Source organism: Engystomops pustulosus, chromosome 9 (genome assembly GCF_040894005.1).
Source record: "Engystomops pustulosus chromosome 9, aEngPut4.maternal, whole genome shotgun sequence".
NCBI lineage: Eukaryota > Metazoa > Chordata > Amphibia > Anura > Leptodactylidae > Engystomops > Engystomops pustulosus.
The window spans coordinates 65,606,942-65,629,207 of record NC_092419.1 but is presented as its reverse complement, the minus strand read 5'-3'; the positions used below and the strand labels follow the sequence as shown (position 1 = coordinate 65,629,207).

The window sequence follows — 22,266 nt, the reverse complement described above, 5'->3', positions numbered from 1 at the left end:
AGTCTCCCATGCTGGTACTTGCCAAGCCTTAGCTTAGAATGGGCGTTGACAGCAGCTGTTCAATTTGAACCTTCTTTTACTATCTCATAGAGAAACTAACACAATTTTCAGGTTCAAAAAGGTCAACGGAACTTGGGATTCCCAGCCAGTCTCCCATGCTGGTACTTGCCAAGCCTTAAGCTGCATTGCTGCTGCGATCTGACGAGAGCAGGCACATTCAGCTTAGAATGGCCGTTGACAGCAGCTGTTCAATTTGAACCTTCTTTTACTATCTCATAGAGAAACTAATACAATTTTCAGGTTCAAAAAGGTCAACAGAACTTGGGATTCCCAGCCAGTCTCCCATGCTGGTACTTGCCAAGCCTTAAGCTGCATTGCTGCTGCGATCTGACGAGAGCAGGCACATTCAGCTTAGAATGGCCGTTGACAGCAGCTGTTCAATTTGAACCTTCTTTTACTATCTCATAGAGAAACTAACACAATTTTCAGGTTCAAAAAGGTCAATGGAACTTGGGATTCCCTGCCAGTCTCCCATGCTGGTACTTGCCAAGCCTTAAGCTGCATTGCTGCTGCGATCTGACGAGAGCAGGCACATTCAGCTTAGAATGGCCATTGACAGCAGCTGTTCAATTTGAACCTTCTTTTACTATCTCATAGAGAAACTAACACAATTTTCAGGTTCAAAAAGGTCAACAGAACTTGGGATTCCCAGTCAGTCTCCCATGCTGGTACTTGCCAAGCCTTAAGCTGCATCGCTGCTGCGATCTGACAAGAGCACACACATTCAGCTTAGAAGGGCCGTTGACAGCAGCTGTTCAATTTGAACCTTCTTTTACTATCTCATAGAGAAACTAACACAATTTTCAGGTTCAAAAAGGTCAACAGAACTTGGGATTCCCAGCCAGTCTCCCATGCTGGTACTTGCCAAGCCTTAAGCTGCATTGCTGCTGCGATCTGACGAGAGCAGGCACATTCAGCTTAGAATGGCCGTTGACAGCAGCTGTTCAATTTGAACCTTCTTTTACTATCTCATAGAGAAACTAACACAATTTTCAGGTTCAAAAAGGTCAACAGAACTTGGGATTTCCAGCCAGTCTCCCATGCTGGTACTTGCCAAACCTTAAGCTGCATTGCTGCTGCGATCTGACGAAAGCAGGCACATTCAGCTTAATATGGCCGTTGACAGCAGCTGTTCAATTTGAACCTTCTTTTACCATCTTTGACAGAGAAACTAACAATTTTCAGGTTCAAAAAGGTCAATGGAACGTGGGATTCCCAGCCAGTCTCCCATGCTGGTACTTGCCAAGCCTTAAGCTGCATTGCTGCTGCGATCTGACGAGAGCAGGCACATTCAGCTTAGAATGGCCGTTGACAGCAGCTGCCTAATTTCTACTTTCTTTTACTATCTCATAGAGAAACTAACACAATTTTAAGGTTCAAAAAGGTCAACAGAACTTGGGATTCCCAGCCAGTCTCCCATGCTGGTACTTGCCAAGCCTTAAGCTGCAACGCTGCTGCGATCTGACAAGAGCATGCACATTCAGCTTAGAATGGCCGTTGACAGCAGCTGTTCAATTTGAACCTTCTTTTACTATCTCATAGAGAAACTAACACATTTTCAGGTTCAAAAAGGTCAACGGAACTTGGGATTCCCAGCCAGTCTCCCATGCTGGTACTTGCCAAGCCTTAAGCTGCAACGCTGCTGCGATCTGACAAGAGCATGCACATTCAGCTTAGAATGGCCGTTGACAGCAGCTGTTCAATTTGAACCTTCTTTTACTATCTCATAGAGAAACTAACTCAATTTTCAGGTTCAAAAAGGTCAATGGAACTTGGGATTCCCAGCCAGTCTCCCATGCTGGTACTTGCCAAGCCTTAGCTTAGAATGGGCGTTGACAGCAGCTGTTCAATTTGAACCTTCTTTTACTATCTCATAGAGAAACTAACACAATTTTCAGGTTCAAAAAGGTCAACAGAACTTGGGATTCCCAGCCAGTCTCCCATGCTGGTACTTGCCAAGCCTTAAGCTGCAACGCTGCTGCGATCTGACGAGAGCAGGCACATTCAGCTTAGAATGGCTGTTGACAGCAGCTGTTCAATTTGAACCTTCTTTTACTATCTCATAGAGAAACTAACACAATTTTCAGGCTCAAAAAGGTCAACGGAACTTAGGATTCCCAGCCAGTCTCCCATGCTGGTACATGCCAAGCCTTAAGCTGCATTGCTGCTGCGATCTGACGAGAGCAGGCACATTCAGCTTAGAATGGCCGTTGACAGCAGCTGTTCAGTTTGAACCTTCTTTTACTATCTCATAGAGAAACTAACACAATTTTCAGGTTCAAAAAGGTCAACAGAACTTGGGATTCCCAGCCAGTCTCCCATGCTGGTACTTGCCAAGCCTTAAGCTGCATTGCTGCTGCGATCTGACGAGAGCAGGCACATTCAGCTTAGAATGGCCGTTGACAGCAGCTGTTCAATTTGAACCTTCTTTTACTATCTCATAGAGAAACTAACACAATTTTCAGGTTCAAAAAGGTCAACAGAACTTGGGATTCCCAGCCAGTCTCCCATGCTGGTTTTTGCCAAGCCTTAAGCTGCATTGCTGCTGCGATCTGACGAGAGCAGGCACATTCAGCTTAGAATGGCCGTTGACAGCAGCTGTTCAATTTGAACCTTCTTTTACCATCTTTGACAGAGAAACTAACAATTTTCAGGTTCAAAAAGGTCAACGGAACTTGGGATTCCCAGCCAGTCTCCCATGCTGGTACTTGCCAAGCCTTAAGCTGCATTGCTGCTGCGATCTGACGAGAGCAGGCACATTCAGCTTAGAATGGCCGTTGACAGCAGCTGCCTAATTTCTACTTTGTTTTACTATCTCATAGAGAAACTAACACAATTTTCAGGTTCAAAAAGGTCAAGAGAACTTGGGATTCCCAGCCAGACTCCCATGCTGGTACTTGCCAAGCCTTAAGCTGCAACGCTGCTGCGATCTGACAAGAGCATGCACATTCAGCTTAGAATGGCAGTTGACAGCAGCTGTTCAATTTGAACCTTCTTTTACTATCTCATAGAGAAACTAACACAATTTTCAGGTTCAAAAAGTCAATGGAACTTGGGATTCCCAGCCAGTCTCCCATGCTGGTACTTGCCAAGCCTTAAGCTGCATTGCTGCTGCGTTCTGACGAGAGCAGGCACATTCAGCTTAGAATGGCCGTTGACAGCAGCTGTTCAATTTGAACCTTCTTTTACCATCTTTGACAGAGAAACTAACAATTTTCAGGTTCAAAAAGGGCAACAGAACGTGGGATTCCCAGCCAGTCTCCCATGCTGGTACTTGCCAAGCCTTAAGCTGCATTGCTGCTGCGATCTGACGAGAGCAGGCACATTCAGCTTAGAATGGCCGTTGACAGCAGCTGCCTAATTTCTACTTTCTTTTACTATCTCATAGAGAAACTAACACAATTTTCAGGTTCAAAAAGGTCAACAGAACTTGGGATTCCCAAGCAGTCTCCCATGCTGGTACTTGCCAAGCCTTAAGCTGCAACGCTGCTGCGATCTGACAAGAGCATGCACATTCAGCTTAGAATGGCCGTTGACAGCAGCTGTTCAATTTGAACCTTCTTTTACTATCTCATAGAGAAACTAACACATTTTCAGGTTCAAAAAGGTCAACGGAACTTGGGATTCCCAGCCAGTCTCCCATGCTGGTACTTGCCAAGCCTTAAGCTGCATTGCTGCTGCGATCTGATGAGAGCAGGCACATTCAGCTTAGAATGGCCGTTGACAGCAGCTGTTCAATTTGAACCTTCTTTTACTATCTCATAGAGAAACTAACTCAATTTTCAGGTTCAAAAAGGTCAACGGAACTTGGGATTCCCAGCCAGTCTCCCATGCTGGTACTTGCCAAGCCTTAGCTTAGAATGGGCGTTGACAGCAGCTGTTCAATTTGAACCTTCTTTTACTATCTCATAGAGAAACTAACACAATTTTCAGGTTCAAAAAGGTCAACGGAACTTGGGATTCCCAGCCAGTCTCCCATGCTGGTACTTGCCAAGCCTTAAGCTGCATTGCTGCTGCGATCTGACGAGAGCAGGCACATTCAGCTTAGAATGGCCGTTGACAGCAGCTGTTCAATTTGAACCTTCTTTTACTATCTCATAGAGAAACTAATACAATTTTCAGGTTCAAAAAGGTCAATAGAACTTGGGATTCCCAGCCAGTCTCCCATGCTGGTACTTGCCAAGCCTTAAGCTGCATTGCTGCTGCGATCTGACGAGAGCAGGCACATTCAGCTTAGAATGGCCGTTGACAGCAGCTGTTCAATTTGAACCTTCTTTTACTATCTCATAGAGAAACTAACACAATTTTCAGGTTCAAAAAGGTCAATGGAACTTGGGATTCCCTGCCAGTCTCCCATGCTGGTACTTGCCAAGCCTTAAGCTGCATTGCTGCTGCGATCTGACGAGAGCAGGCACATTCAGCTTAGAATGGCCATTGACAGCAGCTGTTCAATTTGAACCTTCTTTTACTATCTCATAGAGAAACTAACACAATTTTCAGGTTCAAAAAGGTCAACAGAACTTGGGATTCCCAGTCAGTCTCCCATGCTGGTACTTGCCAAGCCTTAAGCTGCATCGCTGCTGCGATCTGACAAGAGCACACACATTCAGCTTAGAAGGGCCGTTGACAGCAGCTGTTCAATTTGAACCTTCTTTTACTATCTCATAGAGAAACTAACACAATTTTCAGGTTCAAAAAGGTCAACAGAACTTGGGATTCCCAGCCAGTCTCCCATGCTGGTACTTGCCAAGCCTTAAGCTGCATTGCTGCTGCGATCTGACGAGAGCAGGCACATTCAGCTTAGAATGGCCGTTGACAGCAGCTGTTCAATTTGAACCTTCTTTTACTATCTCATAGAGAAAATAACACAATTTTCAGGTTCAAAAAGGTCAACAGAACTTGGGATTTCCAGCCAGTCTCCCATGCTGGTACTTGCCAAGCCTTAAGCTGCAACGCTGCTGCGATCTGACAAGAGCATGCACATTCAGCTTAGAATGGCCGTTGACAGCAGCTGTTCAATTTGAACCTTCTTTTACTATCTCATAGAGAAACTAACTCAATTTTCAGGTTCAAAAAGGTCAATGGAACTTGGGATTCCCAGCCAGTCTCCCATGCTGGTACTTGCCAAGCCTTAGCTTAGAATGGGCGTTGACAGCAGCTGTTCAATTTTAACCTTCTTTTACTATCTCATAGAGAAACTAACACAATTTTCAGGTTCAAAAAGGTCAACAGAACTTGGGATTCCCAGCCAGTCTCCCATGCTGGTACTTGCCAAGCCTTAAGCTGCAACGCTGCTGCGATCTGACGAGAGCAGGCACATTCAGCTTAGAATGGCCGTTGACAGCAGCTGTTCAATTTGAACCTTCTTTTACTATCTCATAGAGAAACTAACACAATTTTCAGGCTCAAAAAGGTCAACGGAACTTAGGATTCCCAGCCAGTCTCCCATGCTGGTACATGCCAAGCCTTAAGCTGCATTGCTGCTGCGATCTGACGAGAGCAGGCACATTCAGCTTAGAATGGCCGTTGACAGCAGCTGTTCAGTTTGAACCTTCTTTTACTATCTCATAGAGAAACTAACACAATTTTCAGGTTCAAAAAGGTCAACAGAACTTGGGATTCCCAGCCAGTCTCCCATGCTGGTTTTTGCCAAGCCTTAAGCTGCATTGCTGCTGCGATCTGACGAGAGCAGGCACATTCAGCTTAGAATGGCCGTTGACAGCAGCTGTTCAATTTGAACCTTCTTTTACCATCTTTGACAGAGAAACTAACAATTTTCAGGTTCAAAAAGGTCAACGGAACTTGGGATTCCCAGCCAGTCTCCCATGCTGGTACTTGCCAAGCCTTAAGCTGCATTGCTGCTGCGATCTGACGAGAGCAGGCACATTCAGCTTAGAATGGCCGTTGACAGCAGCTGCCTAATTTCTACTTTGTTTTACTATCTCATAGAGAAACTAACACAATTTTCAGGTTCAAAAAGGTCAAGAGAACTTGGGATTCCCAGCCAGACTCCCATGCTGGTACTTGCCAAGCCTTAAGCTGCAACGCTGCTGCGATCTGACAAGAGCATGCACATTCAGCTTAGAATGGCAGTTGACAGCAGCTGTTCAATTTGAACCTTCTTTTACTATCTCATAGAGAAACTAACACAATTTTCAGGTTCAAAAAGTCAATGGAACTTGGGATTCCCAGCCAGTCTCCCATGCTGGTACTTGCCAAGCCTTAAGCTGCATTGCTGCTGCGATCTGACGAGAGCAGGCGCATTCAGCTTAGAATGGCCGTTGACAGCAGCTGTTCAATTTGAACCTTCTTTTACTATCTCATAGAGAAACTAACACAATTTTCAGGTTAAAAAAAGGTCAACGGAACTTATGATTCCCAGCCAGTCTCCCATGCTGGTACTTGCCAAGCCTTAAGCTGCATTGCTGCTGCGATCTGACGAGAGCAGGCACATTCAGCTTAGAATGGCCGTTGACAGCAGCTGTTCAATTTGAACCTTCTTTTACTATCTCATAGAGAAACTAACACAATTTTCAGGTTCAAAAAGGTCAACGGAACTTGGGACTCCCAGCCAGTCTCCCATGCTGGTACTTGCCAAGCCTTAAGCTGCATTGCTGCTGCGATCTGACGAGAGCAGGCACATTAAGCTTAGTAGAATGGCCGTTGACAGCAGTTGTTCAATTTGAACCTTCTTTTACTATCTCATAGAGAAACTAACACGATTTTCAGGTTCAAAAATGTCAACAGAACTTGGGATTCCCAGCCAGTCTCCCATGCTGGTACTTGCAAAGCCTTAAGCTGCATTGCTGCTGCGATCTGACCAGAGCATGCACATTCAGCTTAGAATGGCTGTTGACAGCAGCTGTTCAATTTGAACCTTCTTTTACTATCTCATAGAGAAACTAACACAATTTTCAGGTTCAAAAAGGTCAATGGAACTTGGGATTCCCAGCTAGTCTCCCATGCTGGTACTTGCCAAGCCTTAAGCTGCATTGCTGCTGCGATCTGACAAGAGCATGCACATTCAGCTTAGAATGGCTGTTGACAGCAGCTGTTCAATTTGAACCTTCTTTTACTATCTCATAGAGAAACTAACTCAATTTTCAGGTTCAAAAAGGTCAATGGAACTTGGGATTCCCAGCCAGTCTCCCATGCTGGTACTTGCCAAGCCTTAGCTTAGAATGGGCGTTGACAGCAGCTGTTCAATTTGAACCTTCTTTTACTATCTCATAGAGAAACTAACACAATTTTCAGGTTCAAAAAGGTCAACGGAACTTGGGATTCCCAGCCAGTCTCCCATGCTGGTACTTGCCAAACCTTAAGCTGCATTGCTGCTGCGATCTGACGAGAGCAGGCACATTCAGCTTAGAATGGCCGTTGACAGCAGCTGTTCAATTTGAACCTTCTTTTACCATCTTTGACAGAGAAACTAACAATTTTCAGGTTCAAAAAGGTCAACAGAACATGGGATTCCCAGCCAGTCTCCCATGCTGGTACTTGCCAAGCCTTAAGCTGCATTGCTGCTGCGATCTGACGAGAGCAGGCACATTCAGCTTAGAATGGCCGTTGACAGCAGCTGCCTAATTTCTACTTTCTTTTACTATCTCATAGAGAAACTAACACAATTTTCAGGTTCAAAAAGGTCAACAGAACTTGGGATTCCCAGGCAGTCTCCCATGCTGGTACTTGCCAAGCCTTAAGCTGCAACGCTGCTGCGATCTGACAAGAGCATGCACATTCAGCTTAGAATGGCCGTTGACAGCAGCTGTTCAATTTGAACCTTCTTTTACTATCTCATAGAGAAACTAACACATTTTCAGGTTCAAAAAGGTCAACGGAACTTGGGATTCCCAGCCAGTCTCCCATGCTGGTACTTGCCAAGCCTTAAGCTGCATTGCTGCTGCGATCTGATGAGAGCAGGCACATTCAGCTTAGAATGGCCGTTGACAGCAGCTGTTCAATTTGAACCTTCTTTTACTATCTCATAGAGAAACTAACTCAATTTTCAGGTTCAAAAAGGTCAATGGAATTTGGGATTCCCAGCCAGTCTCCCATGCTGGTACTTGCCAAGCCTTAGCTTAGAATGGGCGTTGACAGCAGCTGTTCAATTTGAACCTTCTTTTACTATCTCATAGAGAAACTAACACAATTTTCAGGTTCAAAAAGGTCAACGGAACTTGGGATTCCCAGCCAGTCTGCCATGCTGGTACTTGCCAAGCCTTAAGCTGCATTGCTGCTGCGATCTGACGAGAGCAGGCACATTCAGCTTAGAATGGCCGTTGACAGCAGCTGTTCAATTTGAACCTTCTTTTACTATCTCATAGAGAAACTAATACAATTTTCAGGTTCAAAAAGGTCAACAGAACTTGGGATTCCCAGCCAGTCTCCCATGCTGGTACTTGCCAAGCCTTAAGCTGCATTGCTGCTGCGATCTGACGAGAGCAGGCACATTCAGCTTAGAATGGCCGTTGACAGCAGCTGTTCAATTTGAACCTTCTTTTACTATCTCATAGAGAAACTAACACAATTTTCAGGTTCAAAAAGGTCAATGGAACTTGGGATTCCCTGCCAGTCTCCCATGCTGGTACTTGCCAAGCCTTAAGCTGCATTGCTGCTGCGATCTGACAAGAGCACACACATTCAGCTTAGAAGGGCCGTTGACAGCAGCTGTTCAATTTGAACCTTCTTTTACTATCTCATAGAGAAACTAACACAATTTTCAGGTTCAAAAAGGTCAACAGAACTTGGGATTCCCAGCCAGTCTCCCATGCTGGTACTTGCCAAGCCTTAAGCTGCATTGCTGCTGCGATCTGACGAGAGCAGGCACATTCAGCTTAGAATGGCCGTTGACAGCAGCTGTTCAATTTGAACCTTCTTTTACTATCTCATAGAGAAACTAACACAATTTTCAGGTTCAAAAAGGTCAACAGAACTTGGGATTCCCAGCCAGTCTCCCATGCTGGTACTTGCCAAACCTTAAGCTGCATTGCTGCTGCGATCTGACGAGAGCAGGCACATTCAGCTTAATATGGCCGTTGACAGCAGCTGTTCAATTTGAACCTTCTTTTACCATCTTTGACAGAGAAACTAACAATTTTCAGGTTCAAAAAGGTCAACGGAACGTGGGATTCCCAGCCAGTCTCCCATGCTGGTACTTGCCAAGCCTTAAGCTGCATTGCTGCTGCGATCTGACGAGAGCAGGCACATTCAGCTTAGAATGGCCGTTGACAGCAGCTGCCTAATTTCTACTTTCTTTTACTATCTCATAGAGAAACTAACACAATTTTCAGGTTCAAAAAGGTCAACAGAACTTGGGATTCCCAAGCAGTCTCCCATGCTGGTACTTGCCAAGCCTTAAGCTGCAACGCTGCTGCGATCTGACAAGAGCATGCACATTCAGCTTAGAATGGCCGTTGACAGCAGCTGTTCAATTTGAACCTTCTTTTACTATCTCATAGAGAAACTAACACATTTTCAGGTTCAAAAAGGTCAACGGAACTTGGGATTCCCAGCCAGTCTCCCATGCTGGTACTTGCCAAGCCTTAAGCTGCATTGCTGCTGCGATCTGATGAGAGCAGGCACATTCAGCTTAGAATGGCCGTTGACAGCAGCTGTTCAATTTGAACCTTCTTTTACTATCTCATAGAGAAACTAACTCAATTTTCAGGTTCAAAAAGGTCAACGGAACTTGGGATTCCCAGCCAGTCTCCCATGCTGGTACTTGCCAAGCCTTAGCTTAGAATGGGCGTTGACAGCAGCTGTTCAATTTGAACCTTCTTTTACTATCTCATAGAGAAACTAACACAATTTTCAGGTTCAAAAAGGTCAACGGAACTTGGGATTCCCAGCCAGTCTCCCATGCTGGTACTTGCCAAGCCTTAAGCTGCATTGCTGCTGCGATCTGACGAGAGCAGGCACATTCAGCTTAGAATGGCCGTTGACAGCAGCTGTTCAATTTGAACCTTCTTTTACTATCTCATAGAGAAACTAATACAATTTTCAGGTTCAAAAAGGTCAATAGAACTTGGGATTCCCAGCCAGTCTCCCATGCTGGTACTTGCCAAGCCTTAAGCTGCATTGCTGCTGCGATCTGACGAGAGCAGGCACATTCAGCTTAGAATGGCCGTTGACAGCAGCTGTTCAATTTGAACCTTCTTTTACTATCTCATAGAGAAACTAACACAATTTTCAGGTTCAAAAAGGTCAATGGAACTTGGGATTCCCTGCCAGTCTCCCATGCTGGTACTTGCCAAGCCTTAAGCTGCATTGCTGCTGCGATCTGACGAGAGCAGGCACATTCAGCTTAGAATGGCCATTGACAGCAGCTGTTCAATTTGAACCTTCTTTTACTATCTCATAGAGAAACTAACACAATTTTCAGGTTCAAAAAGGTCAACAGAACTTGGGATTCCCAGTCAGTCTCCCATGCTGGTACTTGCCAAGCCTTAAGCTGCATCGCTGCTGCGATCTGACAAGAGCACACACATTCAGCTTAGAAGGGCCGTTGACAGCAGCTGTTCAATTTGAACCTTCTTTTACTATCTCATAGAGAAACTAACACAATTTTCAGGTTCAAAAAGGTCAACAGAACTTGGGATTCCCAGCCAGTCTCCCATGCTGGTACTTGCCAAGCCTTAAGCTGCATTGCTGCTGCGATCTGACGAGAGCAGGCACATTCAGCTTAGAATGGCCGTTGACAGCAGCTGTTCAATTTGAACCTTCTTTTACTATCTCATAGAGAAAATAACACAATTTTCAGGTTCAAAAAGGTCAACAGAACTTGGGATTTCCAGCCAGTCTCCCATGCTGGTACTTGCCAAACCTTAAGCTGCATTGCTGCTGCGATCTGACGAAAGCAGGCACATTCAGCTTAATATGGCCGTTGACAGCAGCTGTTCAATTTGAACCTTCTTTTACCATCTTTGACAGAGAAACTAACAATTTTCAGGTTCAAAAAGGTCAACGGAACGTGGGATTCCCAGCCAGTCTCCCATGCTGGTACTTGCCAAGCCTTAAGCTGCATTGCTGCTGCGATCTGACGAGAGCAGGCACATTCAGCTTAGAATGGCCGTTGACAGCAGCTGCCTAATTTCTACTTTCTTTTACTATCTCATAGAGAAACTAACACAATTTTCAGGTTCAAAAAGGTCAACAGAACTTGGGATTCCCAGCCAGTCTCCCATGCTGGTACTTGCCAAGCCTTAAGCTGCAACGCTGCTGCGATCTGACAAGAGCATGCACATTCAGCTTAGAATGGCCGTTGACAGCAGCTGTTCAATTTGAACCTTCTTTTACTATCTCATAGAGAAACTAACACATTTTCAGGTTCAAAAAGGTCAACGGAACTTGGGATTCCCAGCCAGTCTCCCATGCTGGTACTTGCCAAGCCTTAAGCTGCATTGCTGCTGCGATCTGATGAGAGCAGGCACATTCAGCTTAGAATGGCCGTTGACAGCAGCTGTTCAATTTGAACCTTCTTTTACTATCTCATAGAGAAACTAACTCAATTTTCAGGTTCAAAAAGGTCAATGGAACTTGGGATTCCCAGCCAGTCTCCCATGCTGGTACTTGCCAAGCCTTAGCTTAGAATGGGCGTTGACAGCAGCTGTTCAATTTGAACCTTCTTTTACTATCTCATAGAGAAACTAACACAATTTTCAGGTTCAAAAAGGTCAACGGAACTTGGGATTCCCAGCCAGTCTCCCATGCTGGTACTTGCCAAGCCTTAAGCTGCATTGCTGCTGCGATCTGACGAGAGCAGGCACATTCAGCTTAGAATGGCCGTTGACAGCAGCTGTTCAATTTGAACCTTCTTTTACTATCTCATAGAGAAACTAATACAATTTTCAGGTTCAAAAAGGTCAACAGAACTTGGGATTCCCAGCCAGTCTCCCATGCTGGTACTTGCCAAGCCTTAAGCTGCATTGCTGCTGCGATCTGACGAGAGCAGGCACATTCAGCTTAGAATGGCCGTTGACAGCAGCTGTTCAATTTGAACCTTCTTTTACTATCTCATAGAGAAACTAACACAATTTTCAGGTTCAAAAAGGTCAATGGAACTTGGGATTCCCTGCCAGTCTCCCATGCTGGTACTTGCCAAGCCTTAAGCTGCATTGCTGCTGCGATCTGACGAGAGCAGGCACATTCAGCTTAGAATGGCCATTGACAGCAGCTGTTCAATTTGAACCTTCTTTTACTATCTCATAGAGAAACTAACACAATTTTCAGGTTCAAAAAGGTCAACAGAACTTGGGATTCCCAGCCAGTCTCCCATGCTGGTACTTGCCAAGCCTTAAGCTGCATTGCTGCTGCGATCTGACGAGAGCAGGCACATTCAGCTTAGAATGGCCGTTGACAGCAGCTGTTCAATTTGAACCTTCTTTTACTATCTCATAGAGAAACTAACACAATTTTCAGGTTCAAAAAGGTCAACAGAACTTGGGATTTCCAGCCAGTCTCCCATGCTGGTACTTGCCAAACCTTAAGCTGCATTGCTGCTGCGATCTGACGAAAGCAGGCACATTCAGCTTAATATGGCCGTTGACAGCAGCTGTTCAATTTGAACCTTCTTTTACCATCTTTGACAGAGAAACTAACAATTTTCAGGTTCAAAAAGGTCAATGGAACGTGGGATTCCCAGCCAGTCTCCCATGCTGGTACTTGCCAAGCCTTAAGCTGCATTGCTGCTGCGATCTGACGAGAGCAGGCACATTCAGCTTAGAATGGCCGTTGACAGCAGCTGCCTAATTTCTACTTTCTTTTACTATCTCATAGAGAAACTAACACAATTTTCAGGTTCAAAAAGGTCAACAGAACTTGGGATTCCCAGCCAGTCTCCCATGCTGGTACTTGCCAAGCCTTAAGCTGCAACGCTGCTGCGATCTGACAAGAGCATGCACATTCAGCTTAGAATGGCCGTTGACAGCAGCTGTTCAATTTGAACCTTCTTTTACTATCTCATAGAGAAACTAACACATTTTCAGGTTCAAAAAGGTCAACGGAACTTGGGATTCCCAGCCAGTCTCCCATGCTGGTACTTGCCAAGCCTTAAGCTGCAACGCTGCTGCGATCTGACAAGAGCATGCACATTCAGCTTAGAATGGCCGTTGACAGCAGCTGTTCAATTTGAACCTTCTTTTACTATCTCATAGAGAAACTAACTCAATTTTCAGGTTCAAAAAGGTCAATGGAACTTGGGATTCCCAGCCAGTCTCCCATGCTGGTACTTGCCAAGCCTTAGCTTAGAATGGGCGTTGACAGCAGCTGTTCAATTTGAACCTTCTTTTACTATCTCATAGAGAAACTAACACAATTTTCAGGTTCAAAAAGGTCAACAGAACTTGGGATTCCCAGCCAGTCTCCCATGCTGGTACTTGCCAAGCCTTAAGCTGCAACGCTGCTGCGATCTGACGAGAGCAGGCACATTCAGCTTAGAATGGCTGTTGACAGCAGCTGTTCAATATGAACCTTCTTTTACTATCTCATAGAGAAACTAACACAATTTTCAGGCTCAAAAAGGTCAACGGAACTTAGGATTCCCAGCCAGTCTCCCATGCTGGTACATGCCAAGCCTTAAGCTGCATTGCTGCTGCGATCTGACGAGAGCAGGCACATTCAGCTTAGAATGGCCGTTGACAGCAGCTGTTCAGTTTGAACCTTCTTTTACTATCTCATAGAGAAACTAACACAATTTTCAGGTTCAAAAAGGTCAACAGAACTTGGGATTCCCAGCCAGTCTCCCATGCTGGTACTTGCCAAGCCTTAAGCTGCATTGCTGCTGCGATCTGACGAGAGCAGGCACATTCAGCTTAGAATGGCCGTTGACAGCAGCTGTTCAATTTGAACCTTCTTTTACTATCTCATAGAGAAACTAACACAATTTTCAGGTTCAAAAAGGTCAACAGAACTTGGGATTCCCAGCCAGTCTCCCATGCTGGTTTTTGCCAAGCCTTAAGCTGCATTGCTGCTGCGATCTGACGAGAGCAGGCACATTCAGCTTAGAATGGCCGTTGACAGCAGCTGTTCAATTTGAACCTTCTTTTACCATCTTTGACAGAGAAACTAACAATTTTCAGGTTCAAAAAGGTCAACGGAACTTGGGATTCCCAGCCAGTCTCCCATGCTGGTACTTGCCAAGCCTTAAGCTGCATTGCTGCTGCGATCTGACGAGAGCAGGCACATTCAGCTTAGAATGGCCGTTGACAGCAGCTGCCTAATTTCTACTTTGTTTTACTATCTCATAGAGAAACTAACACAATTTTCAGGTTCAAAAAGGTCAAGAGAACTTGGGATTCCCAGCCAGACTCCCATGCTGGTACTTGCCAAGCCTTAAGCTGCAACGCTGCTGCGATCTGACAAGAGCATGCACATTCAGCTTAGAATGGCAGTTGACAGCAGCTGTTCAATTTGAACCTTCTTTTACTATCTCATAGAGAAACTAACACAATTTTCAGGTTCAAAAAGTCAATGGAACTTGGGATTCCCAGCCAGTCTCCCATGCTGGTACTTGCCAAGCCTTAAGCTGCATTGCTGCTGCGTTCTGACGAGAGCAGGCACATTCAGCTTAGAATGGCCGTTGACAGCAGCTGTTCAATTTGAACCTTCTTTTACCATCTTTGACAGAGAAACTAACAATTTTCAGGTTCAAAAAGGGCAACAGAACGTGGGATTCCCAGCCAGTCTCCCATGCTGGTACTTGCCAAGCCTTAAGCTGCATTGCTGCTGCGATCTGACGAGAGCAGGCACATTCAGCTTAGAATGGCCGTTGACAGCAGCTGCCTAATTTCTACTTTCTTTTACTATCTCATAGAGAAACTAACACAATTTTCAGGTTCAAAAAGGTCAACAGAACTTGGGATTCCCAAGCAGTCTCCCATGCTGGTACTTGCCAAGCCTTAAGCTGCAACGCTGCTGCGATCTGACAAGAGCATGCACATTCAGCTTAGAATGGCCGTTGACAGCAGCTGTTCAATTTGAACCTTCTTTTACTATCTCATAGAGAAACTAACACATTTTCAGGTTCAAAAAGGTCAACGGAACTTGGGATTCCCAGCCAGTCTCCCATGCTGGTACTTGCCAAGCCTTAAGCTGCATTGCTGCTGCGATCTGATGAGAGCAGGCACATTCAGCTTAGAATGGCCGTTGACAGCAGCTGTTCAATTTGAACCTTCTTTTACTATCTCATAGAGAAACTAACTCAATTTTCAGGTTCAAAAAGGTCAATGGAACTTGGGATTCCCAGCCAGTCTCCCATGCTGGTACTTGCCAAGCCTTAGCTTAGAATGGGCGTTGACAGCAGCTGTTCAATTTGAACCTTCTTTTACTATCTCATAGAGAAACTAACACAATTTTCAGGTTCAAAAAGGTCAACGGAACTTGGGATTCCCAGCCAGTCTCCCATGCTGGTACTTGCCAAGCCTTAAGCTGCATTGCTGCTGCGATCTGACGAGAGCAGGCACATTCAGCTTAGAATGGCCGTTGACAGCAGCTGTTCAATTTGAACCTTCTTTTACTATCTCATAGAGAAACTAATACAATTTTCAGGTTCAAAAAGGTCAACAGAACTTGGGATTCCCAGCCAGTCTCCCATGCTGGTACTTGCCAAGCCTTAAGCTGCATTGCTGCTGCGATCTGACGAGAGCAGGCACATTCAGCTTAGAATGGCCGTTGACAGCAGCTGTTCAATTTGAACCTTCTTTTACTATCTCATAGAGAAACTAACACAATTTTCAGGTTCAAAAAGGTCAATGGAACTTGGGATTCCCTGCCAGTCTCCCATGCTGGTACTTGCCAAGCCTTAAGCTGCATTGCTGCTGCGATCTGACGAGAGCAGGCACATTCAGCTTAGAATGGCCATTGACAGCAGCTGTTCAATTTGAACCTTCTTTTACTATCTCATAGAGAAACTAACACAATTTTCAGGTTCAAAAAGGTCAACAGAACTTGGGATTCCCAGCCAGTCTCCCATGCTGGTACTTGCCAAGCCTTAAGCTGCATTGCTGCTGCGATCTGACGAGAGCAGGCACATTCAGCTTAGAATGGCCGTTGACAGCAGCTGTTCAATTTGAACCTTCTTTTACTATCTCATAGAGAAACTAACACAATTTTCAGGTTCAAAAAGGTCAACAGAACTTGGGATTTCCAGCCAGTCTCCCATGCTGGTACTTGCCAAACCTTAAGCTGCATTGCTGCTGCGATCTGACGAAAGCAGGCACATTCAGCTTAATATGGCCGTTGACAGCAGCTGTTCAATTTGAACCTTCTTTTACCATCTTTGACAGAGAAACTAACAATTTTCAGGTTCAAAAAGGTCAATGGAACGTGGGATTCCCAGCCAGTCTCCCATGCTGGTACTTGCCAAGCCTTAAGCTGCATTGCTGCTGCGATCTGACGAGAGCAGGCACATTCAGCTTAGAATGGCCGTTGACAGCAGCTGCCTAATTTCTACTTTCTTTTACTATCTCATAGAGAAACTAACACAATTTTCAGGTTCAAAAAGGTCAACAGAACTTGGGATTCCCAGCCAGTCTCCCATGCTGGTACTTGCCAAGCCTTAAGCTGCAACGCTGCTGCGATCTGACAAGAGCATGCACATTCAGCTTAGAATGGCCGTTGACAGCAGCTGTTCAATTTGAACCTTCTTTTACTATCTCATAGAGAAACTAACACATTTTCAGGTTCAAAAAGGTCAACGGAACTTGGGATTCCCAGCCAGTCTCCCATGCTGGTACTTGCCAAGCCTTAAGCTGCAACGCTGCTGCGATCTGACAAGAGCATGCACATTCAGCTTAGAATGGCCGTTGACAGCAGCTGTTCAATTTGAACCTTCTTTTACTATCTCATAGAGAAACTAACTCAATTTTCAGGTTCAAAAAGGTCAATGGAACTTGGGATTCCCAGCCAGTCTCCCATGCTGGTACTTGCCAAGCCTTAGCTTAGAATGGGCGTTGACAGCAGCTGTTCAATTTGAACCTTCTTTTACTATCTCATAGAGAAACTAACACAATTTTCAGGTTCAAAAAGGTCAACAGAACTTGGGATTCCCAGCCAGTCTCCCATGCTGGTACTTGCCAAGCCTTAAGCTGCAACGCTGCTGCGATCTGACGAGAGCAGGCACATTCAGCTTAGAATGGCTGTTGACAGCAGCTGTTCAATTTGAACCTTCTTTTACTATCTCATAGAGAAACTAACACAATTTTCAGGCTCAAAAAGGTCAACGGAACTTAGGATTCCCAGCCAGTCTCCCATGCTGGTACATGCCAAGCCTTAAGCTGCATTGCTGCTGCGATCTGACGAGAGCAGGCACATTCAGCTTAGAATGGCCGTTGACAGCAGCTGTTCAGTTTGAACCTTCTTTTACTATCTCATAGAGAAACTAACACAATTTTCAGGTTCAAAAAGGTCAACAGAACTTGGGATTCCCAGCCAGTCTCCCATGCTGGTACTTGCCAAGCCTTAAGCTGCATTGCTGCTGCGATCTGACGAGAGCAGGCACATTCAGCTTAGAATGGCCGTTGACAGCAGCTGTTCAATTTGAACCTTCTTTTACTATCTCATAGAGAAACTAACACAATTTTCAGGTTCAAAAAGGTCAACAGAACTTGGGATTCCCAGCCAGTCTCCCATGCTGGTTTTTGCCAAGCCTTAAGCTGCATTGCTGCTGCGATCTGACGAGAGCAGGCACATTCAGCTTAGAATGGCCGTTGACAGCAGCTGTTCAATTTGAACCTTCTTTTACCATCTTTGACAGAGAAACTAACAATTTTCAGGTTCAAAAAGGTCAACGGAACTTGGGATTCCCAGCCAGTCTCCCATGCTGGTACTTGCCAAGCCTTAAGCTGCATTGCTGCTGCGATCTGACGAGAGCAGGCACATTCAGCTTAGAATGGCCGTTGACAGCAGCTGCCTAATTTCTACTTTGTTTTACTATCTCATAGAGAAACTAACACAATTTTCAGGTTCAAAAAGGTCAAGAGAACTTGGGATTCCCAGCCAGACTCCCATGCTGGTACTTGCCAAGCCTTAAGCTGCAACGCTGCTGCGATCTGACAAGAGCATGCACATTCAGCTTAGAATGGCAGTTGACAGCAGCTGTTCAATTTGAACCTTCTTTTACTATCTCATAGAGAAACTAACACAATTTTCAGGTTCAAAAAGTCAATGGAACTTGGGATTCCCAGCCAGTCTCCCATGCTGGTACTTGCCAAGCCTTAAGCTGCATTGCTGCTGCGTTCTGACGAGAGCAGGCACATTCAGCTTAGAATGGCCGTTGACAGCAGCTGTTCAATTTGAACCTTCTTTTACCATCTTTGACAGAGAAACTAACAATTTTCAGGTTCAAAAAGGGCAACAGAACGTGGGATTCCCAGCCAGTCTCCCATGCTGGTACTTGCCAAGCCTTAAGCTGCATTGCTGCTGCGATCTGACGAGAGCAGGCACATTCAGCTTAGAATGGCCGTTGACAGCAGCTGCCTAATTTCTACTTTCTTTTACTATCTCATAGAGAAACTAACACAATTTTCAGGTTCAAAAAGGTCAACAGAACTTGGGATTCCCAAGCAGTCTCCCATGCTGGTACTTGCCAAGCCTTAAGCTGCAACGCTGCTGCGATCTGACAAGAGCATGCACATTCAGCTTAGAATGGCCGTTGACAGCAGCTGTTCAATTTGAACCTTCTTTTACTATCTCATAGAGAAACTAACACATTTTCAGGTTCAAAAAGGTCAACGGAACTTGGGATTCCCAGCCAGTCTCCCATGCTGGTACTTGCCAAGCCTTAAGCTGCATTGCTGCTGCGATCTGATGAGAGCAGGCACATTCAGCTTAGAATGGCCGTTGACAGCAGCTGTTCAATTTGAACCTTCTTTTACTATCTCATAGAGAAACTAACTCAATTTTCAGGTTCAAAAAGGTCAATGGAACTTGGGATTCCCAGCCAGTCTCCCATGCTGGTACTTGCCAAGCCTTAGCTTAGAATGGGCGTTGACAGCAGCTGTTCAATTTGAACCTTCTTTTACTATCTCATAGAGAAACTAACACAATTTTCAGGTTCAAAAAGGTCAACGGAACTTGGGATTCCCAGCCAGTCTCCCATGCTGGTACTTGCCAAGCCTTAAGCTGCATTGCTGCTGCGATCTGACGAGAGCAGGCACATTCAGCTTAGAATGGCCGTTGACAGCAGCTGTTCAATTTGAACCTTCTTTTACTATCTCATAGAGAAACTAATACAATTTTCAGGTTCAAAAAGGTCAACAGAACTTGGGATTCCCAGCCAGTCTCCCATGCTGGTACTTGCCAAGCCTTAAGCTGCATTGCTGCTGCGATCTGACGAGAGCAGGCACATTCAGCTTAGAATGGCCGTTGACAGCAGCTGTTCAATTTGAACCTTCTTTTACTATCTCATAGAGAAACTAACACAATTTTCAGGTTCAAAAAGGTCAATGGAACTTGGGATTCCCTGCCAGTCTCCCATGCTGGTACTTGCCAAGCCTTAAGCTGCATTGCTGCTGCGATCTGACGAGAGCAGGCACATTCAGCTTAGAATGGCCATTGACAGCAGCTGTTCAATTTGAACCTTCTTTTACTATCTCATAGAGAAACTAACACAATTTTCAGGTTCAAAAAGGTCAACAGAACTTGGGATTCCCAGTCAGTCTCCCATGCTGGTACTTGCCAAGCCTTAAGCTGCATCGCTGCTGCAATCTGACAAGAGCACACACATTCAGCTTAGAAGGGCCGTTGACAGCAGCTGTTCAATTTGAACCTTCTTTTACTATCTCATAGAGAAACTAACACAATTTTCAGGTTCAAAAAGGTCAACAGAACTTGGGATTCCCAGCCAGTCTCCCATGCTGGTACTTGCCAAGCCTTAAGCTGCATTGCTGCTGCGATCTGACGAGAGCAGGCACATTCAGCTTAGAATGGCCGTTGACAGCAGCTGTTCAATTTGAACCTTCTTTTACTATCTCATAGAGAAAATAACACAATTTTCAGGTTCAAAAAGGTCAACAGAACTTGGGATTTCCAGCCAGTCTCCCATGCTGGTACTTGCCAAACCTTAAGCTGCATTGCTGCTGCGATCTGACGAAAGCAGGCACATTCAGCTTAATATGGCCGTTGACAGCAGCTGTTCAATTTGAACCTTCTTTTACCATCTTTGACAGAGAAACTAACAATTTTCAGGTTCAAAAAGGTCAACGGAACGTGGGATTCCCAGCCAGTCTCCCATGCTGGTACTTGCCAAGCCTTAAGCTGCATTGCTGCTGCGATCTGACGAGAGCAGGCACATTCAGCTTAGAATGGCCGTTGACAGCAGCTGTTCAATTTGAACCTTCTTTTACTATCTCATAGAGAAACTAACACATTTTCAGGTTCAAAAAGGTCAACGGAACTTGGGATTCCCAGCCAGTCTCCCATGCTGGTACTTGCCAAGCCTTAAGCTGCAACGCTGCTGCGATCTGACAAGAGCATGCACATTCAGCTTAGAATGGCCGTTGACAGCAGCTGTTCAATTTGAACCTTCTTTTACTATCTCATAGAGAAACTAACACATTTTCAGGTTCAAAAAGGTCAACGGAACTTGGGATTCCCAGCCAGTCTCCCATGCTGGTACTTGCCAAGCCTTAAGCTGCAACGCTGCTGCGATCTGACAAGAGCATGCACATTCAGCTTAGAATGGCCGTTGACAGCAGCTGTTCAATTTGAACCTTCTTTTACTATCTCATAGAGAAACTAACTCAATTTTCAGGTTCAAAAAGGTCAATGGAACTTGGGATTCCCAGCCAGTCTCCCATGCTGGTACTTGCCAAGCCTTAGCTTAGAATGGGCGTTGACAGCAGCTGTTCAATTTTAACCTTCTTTTACTATCTCATAGAGAAACTAACACAATTTTCAGGTTCAAAAAGGTCAACAGAACTTGGGATTCCCAGCCAGTCTCCCATGCTGGTACTTGCCAAGCCTTAAGCTGCAACGCTGCTGCGATCTGACGAGAGCAGGCACATTCAGCTTAGAATGGCCGTTGACAGCAGCTGTTCAATTTGAACCTTCTTTTACTATCTCATAGAGAAACTAACACAATTTTCAGGCTCAAAAAGGTCAACGGAACTTAGGATTCCCAGCCAGTCTCCCATGCTGGTACATGCCAAGCCTTAAGCTGCATTGCTGCTGCGATCTGACGAGAGCAGGCACATTCAGCTTAGAATGGCCGTTGACAGCAGCTGTTCAGTTTGAACCTTCTTTTACTATCTCTTAGAGAAACTAACACAATTTTCAGGTTCAAAAAGGTCAACAGAACTTGGGATTCCCAGCCAGTCTCCCATGCTGGTACTTGCCAAGCCTTAAGCTGCATTGCTGCTGCGATCTGACGAGAGCAGGCACATTCAGCTTAGAATGGCCGTTGACAGCAGCTGTTCAATTTGAACCTTCTTTTACTATCTCATAGAGAAACTAACACAATGTTCAGGTTCAAAAAGGTCAACAGAACTTGGGATTCCCAGCCAGTCTCCCATGCTGGTTTTTGCCAAGCCTTAAGCTGCATTGCTGCTGCGATCTGACGAGAGCAGGCACATTCAGCTTAGAATGGCCGTTGACAGCAGCTGTTCAATTTGAACCTTCTTTTACCATCTTTGACAGAGAAACTAACAATTTTCAGGTTCAAAAAGGTCAACGGAACTTGGGATTCCCAGCCAGTCTCCCATGCTGGTACTTGCCAAGCCTTAAGCTGCATTGCTGCTGCGATCTGACGAGAGCAGGCACATTCAGCTTAGAATGGCCGTTGACAGCAGCTGCCTAATTTCTACTTTGTTTTACTATCTCATAGAGAAACTAACACAATTTTCAGGTTCAAAAAGGTCAAGAGAACTTGGGATTCCCAGCCAGACTCCCATGCTGGTACTTGCCAAGCCTTAAGCTGCAACGCTGCTGCGATCTGACAAGAGCATGCACATTCAGCTTAGAATGGCAGTTGACAGCAGCTGTTCAATTTGAACCTTCTTTTACTATCTCATAGAGAAACTAACACAATTTTCAGGTTCAAAAAGTCAATGGAACTTGGGATTCCCAGCCAGTCTCCCATGCTGGTACTTGCCAAGCCTTAAGCTGCATTGCTGCTGCGATCTGACGAGAGCAGGCGCATTCAGCTTAGAATGGCCGTTGACAGCAGCTGTTCAATTTGAACCTTCTTTTACTATCTCATAGAGAAACTAACAC

At 45.2% G+C, this 22,266-nt stretch overlaps 67 pseudogenes; all 67 read right to left on the bottom strand.

Moving 5' to 3' along the window:
* Window positions 1-120: 120 nt before the first annotated feature.
* LOC140098965 (5S ribosomal RNA) lies at window positions 121-239 on the bottom strand (annotated as a pseudogene).
* A 70-nt stretch (window positions 240-309) lies between these two features.
* On the bottom strand, window positions 310-428 carry LOC140079714 (5S ribosomal RNA; annotated as a pseudogene).
* Window positions 429-498: 70 nt separating this feature from the next.
* Window positions 499-617, bottom strand: LOC140088470 (5S ribosomal RNA; annotated as a pseudogene).
* A 259-nt stretch (window positions 618-876) lies between these two features.
* On the bottom strand, window positions 877-995 carry LOC140079713 (5S ribosomal RNA; annotated as a pseudogene).
* A 972-nt stretch (window positions 996-1,967) lies between these two features.
* On the bottom strand, window positions 1,968-2,086 carry LOC140093135 (5S ribosomal RNA; annotated as a pseudogene).
* Window positions 2,087-2,156: 70 nt separating this feature from the next.
* LOC140091892 (5S ribosomal RNA) lies at window positions 2,157-2,275 on the bottom strand (annotated as a pseudogene).
* Window positions 2,276-2,345: 70 nt separating this feature from the next.
* On the bottom strand, window positions 2,346-2,464 carry LOC140079712 (5S ribosomal RNA; annotated as a pseudogene).
* A 259-nt stretch (window positions 2,465-2,723) lies between these two features.
* On the bottom strand, window positions 2,724-2,842 carry LOC140098964 (5S ribosomal RNA; annotated as a pseudogene).
* Window positions 2,843-3,289: 447 nt separating this feature from the next.
* LOC140095829 (5S ribosomal RNA) lies at window positions 3,290-3,408 on the bottom strand (annotated as a pseudogene).
* A 258-nt stretch (window positions 3,409-3,666) lies between these two features.
* LOC140099774 (5S ribosomal RNA) lies at window positions 3,667-3,785 on the bottom strand (annotated as a pseudogene).
* A 217-nt stretch (window positions 3,786-4,002) lies between these two features.
* On the bottom strand, window positions 4,003-4,121 carry LOC140098963 (5S ribosomal RNA; annotated as a pseudogene).
* Window positions 4,122-4,191: 70 nt separating this feature from the next.
* Window positions 4,192-4,310, bottom strand: LOC140090397 (5S ribosomal RNA; annotated as a pseudogene).
* A 70-nt stretch (window positions 4,311-4,380) lies between these two features.
* On the bottom strand, window positions 4,381-4,499 carry LOC140088469 (5S ribosomal RNA; annotated as a pseudogene).
* Window positions 4,500-4,758: 259 nt separating this feature from the next.
* Window positions 4,759-4,877, bottom strand: LOC140079711 (5S ribosomal RNA; annotated as a pseudogene).
* Window positions 4,878-5,283: 406 nt separating this feature from the next.
* Window positions 5,284-5,402, bottom strand: LOC140092274 (5S ribosomal RNA; annotated as a pseudogene).
* A 70-nt stretch (window positions 5,403-5,472) lies between these two features.
* Window positions 5,473-5,591, bottom strand: LOC140091891 (5S ribosomal RNA; annotated as a pseudogene).
* A 259-nt stretch (window positions 5,592-5,850) lies between these two features.
* Window positions 5,851-5,969, bottom strand: LOC140098961 (5S ribosomal RNA; annotated as a pseudogene).
* Window positions 5,970-6,417: 448 nt separating this feature from the next.
* On the bottom strand, window positions 6,418-6,536 carry LOC140093042 (5S ribosomal RNA; annotated as a pseudogene).
* A 787-nt stretch (window positions 6,537-7,323) lies between these two features.
* On the bottom strand, window positions 7,324-7,442 carry LOC140086271 (5S ribosomal RNA; annotated as a pseudogene).
* A 70-nt stretch (window positions 7,443-7,512) lies between these two features.
* On the bottom strand, window positions 7,513-7,631 carry LOC140087747 (5S ribosomal RNA; annotated as a pseudogene).
* A 258-nt stretch (window positions 7,632-7,889) lies between these two features.
* On the bottom strand, window positions 7,890-8,008 carry LOC140099761 (5S ribosomal RNA; annotated as a pseudogene).
* Window positions 8,009-8,225: 217 nt separating this feature from the next.
* Window positions 8,226-8,344, bottom strand: LOC140088079 (5S ribosomal RNA; annotated as a pseudogene).
* A 70-nt stretch (window positions 8,345-8,414) lies between these two features.
* Window positions 8,415-8,533, bottom strand: LOC140079710 (5S ribosomal RNA; annotated as a pseudogene).
* Window positions 8,534-8,792: 259 nt separating this feature from the next.
* On the bottom strand, window positions 8,793-8,911 carry LOC140079709 (5S ribosomal RNA; annotated as a pseudogene).
* Window positions 8,912-8,981: 70 nt separating this feature from the next.
* LOC140089480 (5S ribosomal RNA) lies at window positions 8,982-9,100 on the bottom strand (annotated as a pseudogene).
* A 70-nt stretch (window positions 9,101-9,170) lies between these two features.
* LOC140088625 (5S ribosomal RNA) lies at window positions 9,171-9,289 on the bottom strand (annotated as a pseudogene).
* A 258-nt stretch (window positions 9,290-9,547) lies between these two features.
* LOC140099749 (5S ribosomal RNA) lies at window positions 9,548-9,666 on the bottom strand (annotated as a pseudogene).
* A 217-nt stretch (window positions 9,667-9,883) lies between these two features.
* LOC140098960 (5S ribosomal RNA) lies at window positions 9,884-10,002 on the bottom strand (annotated as a pseudogene).
* A 70-nt stretch (window positions 10,003-10,072) lies between these two features.
* Window positions 10,073-10,191, bottom strand: LOC140090396 (5S ribosomal RNA; annotated as a pseudogene).
* A 70-nt stretch (window positions 10,192-10,261) lies between these two features.
* On the bottom strand, window positions 10,262-10,380 carry LOC140088468 (5S ribosomal RNA; annotated as a pseudogene).
* Window positions 10,381-10,639: 259 nt separating this feature from the next.
* LOC140079708 (5S ribosomal RNA) lies at window positions 10,640-10,758 on the bottom strand (annotated as a pseudogene).
* A 259-nt stretch (window positions 10,759-11,017) lies between these two features.
* On the bottom strand, window positions 11,018-11,136 carry LOC140088624 (5S ribosomal RNA; annotated as a pseudogene).
* Window positions 11,137-11,394: 258 nt separating this feature from the next.
* On the bottom strand, window positions 11,395-11,513 carry LOC140099736 (5S ribosomal RNA; annotated as a pseudogene).
* A 217-nt stretch (window positions 11,514-11,730) lies between these two features.
* Window positions 11,731-11,849, bottom strand: LOC140098959 (5S ribosomal RNA; annotated as a pseudogene).
* Window positions 11,850-11,919: 70 nt separating this feature from the next.
* LOC140079707 (5S ribosomal RNA) lies at window positions 11,920-12,038 on the bottom strand (annotated as a pseudogene).
* Window positions 12,039-12,108: 70 nt separating this feature from the next.
* On the bottom strand, window positions 12,109-12,227 carry LOC140088465 (5S ribosomal RNA; annotated as a pseudogene).
* Window positions 12,228-12,297: 70 nt separating this feature from the next.
* On the bottom strand, window positions 12,298-12,416 carry LOC140079706 (5S ribosomal RNA; annotated as a pseudogene).
* Window positions 12,417-12,675: 259 nt separating this feature from the next.
* On the bottom strand, window positions 12,676-12,794 carry LOC140096708 (5S ribosomal RNA; annotated as a pseudogene).
* Window positions 12,795-13,388: 594 nt separating this feature from the next.
* Window positions 13,389-13,507, bottom strand: LOC140093134 (5S ribosomal RNA; annotated as a pseudogene).
* A 70-nt stretch (window positions 13,508-13,577) lies between these two features.
* On the bottom strand, window positions 13,578-13,696 carry LOC140091890 (5S ribosomal RNA; annotated as a pseudogene).
* A 70-nt stretch (window positions 13,697-13,766) lies between these two features.
* LOC140079705 (5S ribosomal RNA) lies at window positions 13,767-13,885 on the bottom strand (annotated as a pseudogene).
* A 259-nt stretch (window positions 13,886-14,144) lies between these two features.
* Window positions 14,145-14,263, bottom strand: LOC140098958 (5S ribosomal RNA; annotated as a pseudogene).
* A 258-nt stretch (window positions 14,264-14,521) lies between these two features.
* On the bottom strand, window positions 14,522-14,640 carry LOC140086025 (5S ribosomal RNA; annotated as a pseudogene).
* Window positions 14,641-14,710: 70 nt separating this feature from the next.
* LOC140095828 (5S ribosomal RNA) lies at window positions 14,711-14,829 on the bottom strand (annotated as a pseudogene).
* A 258-nt stretch (window positions 14,830-15,087) lies between these two features.
* On the bottom strand, window positions 15,088-15,206 carry LOC140099724 (5S ribosomal RNA; annotated as a pseudogene).
* Window positions 15,207-15,423: 217 nt separating this feature from the next.
* On the bottom strand, window positions 15,424-15,542 carry LOC140098956 (5S ribosomal RNA; annotated as a pseudogene).
* A 70-nt stretch (window positions 15,543-15,612) lies between these two features.
* Window positions 15,613-15,731, bottom strand: LOC140079703 (5S ribosomal RNA; annotated as a pseudogene).
* A 70-nt stretch (window positions 15,732-15,801) lies between these two features.
* Window positions 15,802-15,920, bottom strand: LOC140088464 (5S ribosomal RNA; annotated as a pseudogene).
* A 70-nt stretch (window positions 15,921-15,990) lies between these two features.
* On the bottom strand, window positions 15,991-16,109 carry LOC140079702 (5S ribosomal RNA; annotated as a pseudogene).
* A 259-nt stretch (window positions 16,110-16,368) lies between these two features.
* On the bottom strand, window positions 16,369-16,487 carry LOC140096705 (5S ribosomal RNA; annotated as a pseudogene).
* Window positions 16,488-17,081: 594 nt separating this feature from the next.
* Window positions 17,082-17,200, bottom strand: LOC140093133 (5S ribosomal RNA; annotated as a pseudogene).
* Window positions 17,201-17,270: 70 nt separating this feature from the next.
* LOC140091889 (5S ribosomal RNA) lies at window positions 17,271-17,389 on the bottom strand (annotated as a pseudogene).
* Window positions 17,390-17,459: 70 nt separating this feature from the next.
* LOC140079701 (5S ribosomal RNA) lies at window positions 17,460-17,578 on the bottom strand (annotated as a pseudogene).
* Window positions 17,579-17,837: 259 nt separating this feature from the next.
* On the bottom strand, window positions 17,838-17,956 carry LOC140098955 (5S ribosomal RNA; annotated as a pseudogene).
* Window positions 17,957-18,214: 258 nt separating this feature from the next.
* On the bottom strand, window positions 18,215-18,333 carry LOC140086024 (5S ribosomal RNA; annotated as a pseudogene).
* Window positions 18,334-18,403: 70 nt separating this feature from the next.
* LOC140095826 (5S ribosomal RNA) lies at window positions 18,404-18,522 on the bottom strand (annotated as a pseudogene).
* A 258-nt stretch (window positions 18,523-18,780) lies between these two features.
* On the bottom strand, window positions 18,781-18,899 carry LOC140099712 (5S ribosomal RNA; annotated as a pseudogene).
* A 217-nt stretch (window positions 18,900-19,116) lies between these two features.
* Window positions 19,117-19,235, bottom strand: LOC140098954 (5S ribosomal RNA; annotated as a pseudogene).
* Window positions 19,236-19,305: 70 nt separating this feature from the next.
* Window positions 19,306-19,424, bottom strand: LOC140079700 (5S ribosomal RNA; annotated as a pseudogene).
* A 70-nt stretch (window positions 19,425-19,494) lies between these two features.
* On the bottom strand, window positions 19,495-19,613 carry LOC140088463 (5S ribosomal RNA; annotated as a pseudogene).
* Window positions 19,614-19,872: 259 nt separating this feature from the next.
* Window positions 19,873-19,991, bottom strand: LOC140079699 (5S ribosomal RNA; annotated as a pseudogene).
* Window positions 19,992-20,250: 259 nt separating this feature from the next.
* On the bottom strand, window positions 20,251-20,369 carry LOC140088622 (5S ribosomal RNA; annotated as a pseudogene).
* A 593-nt stretch (window positions 20,370-20,962) lies between these two features.
* LOC140092272 (5S ribosomal RNA) lies at window positions 20,963-21,081 on the bottom strand (annotated as a pseudogene).
* Window positions 21,082-21,151: 70 nt separating this feature from the next.
* LOC140091888 (5S ribosomal RNA) lies at window positions 21,152-21,270 on the bottom strand (annotated as a pseudogene).
* A 70-nt stretch (window positions 21,271-21,340) lies between these two features.
* LOC140079698 (5S ribosomal RNA) lies at window positions 21,341-21,459 on the bottom strand (annotated as a pseudogene).
* Window positions 21,460-21,718: 259 nt separating this feature from the next.
* On the bottom strand, window positions 21,719-21,837 carry LOC140098953 (5S ribosomal RNA; annotated as a pseudogene).
* A 258-nt stretch (window positions 21,838-22,095) lies between these two features.
* Window positions 22,096-22,214, bottom strand: LOC140084026 (5S ribosomal RNA; annotated as a pseudogene).
* Window positions 22,215-22,266: the final 52 nt, after the last annotated feature.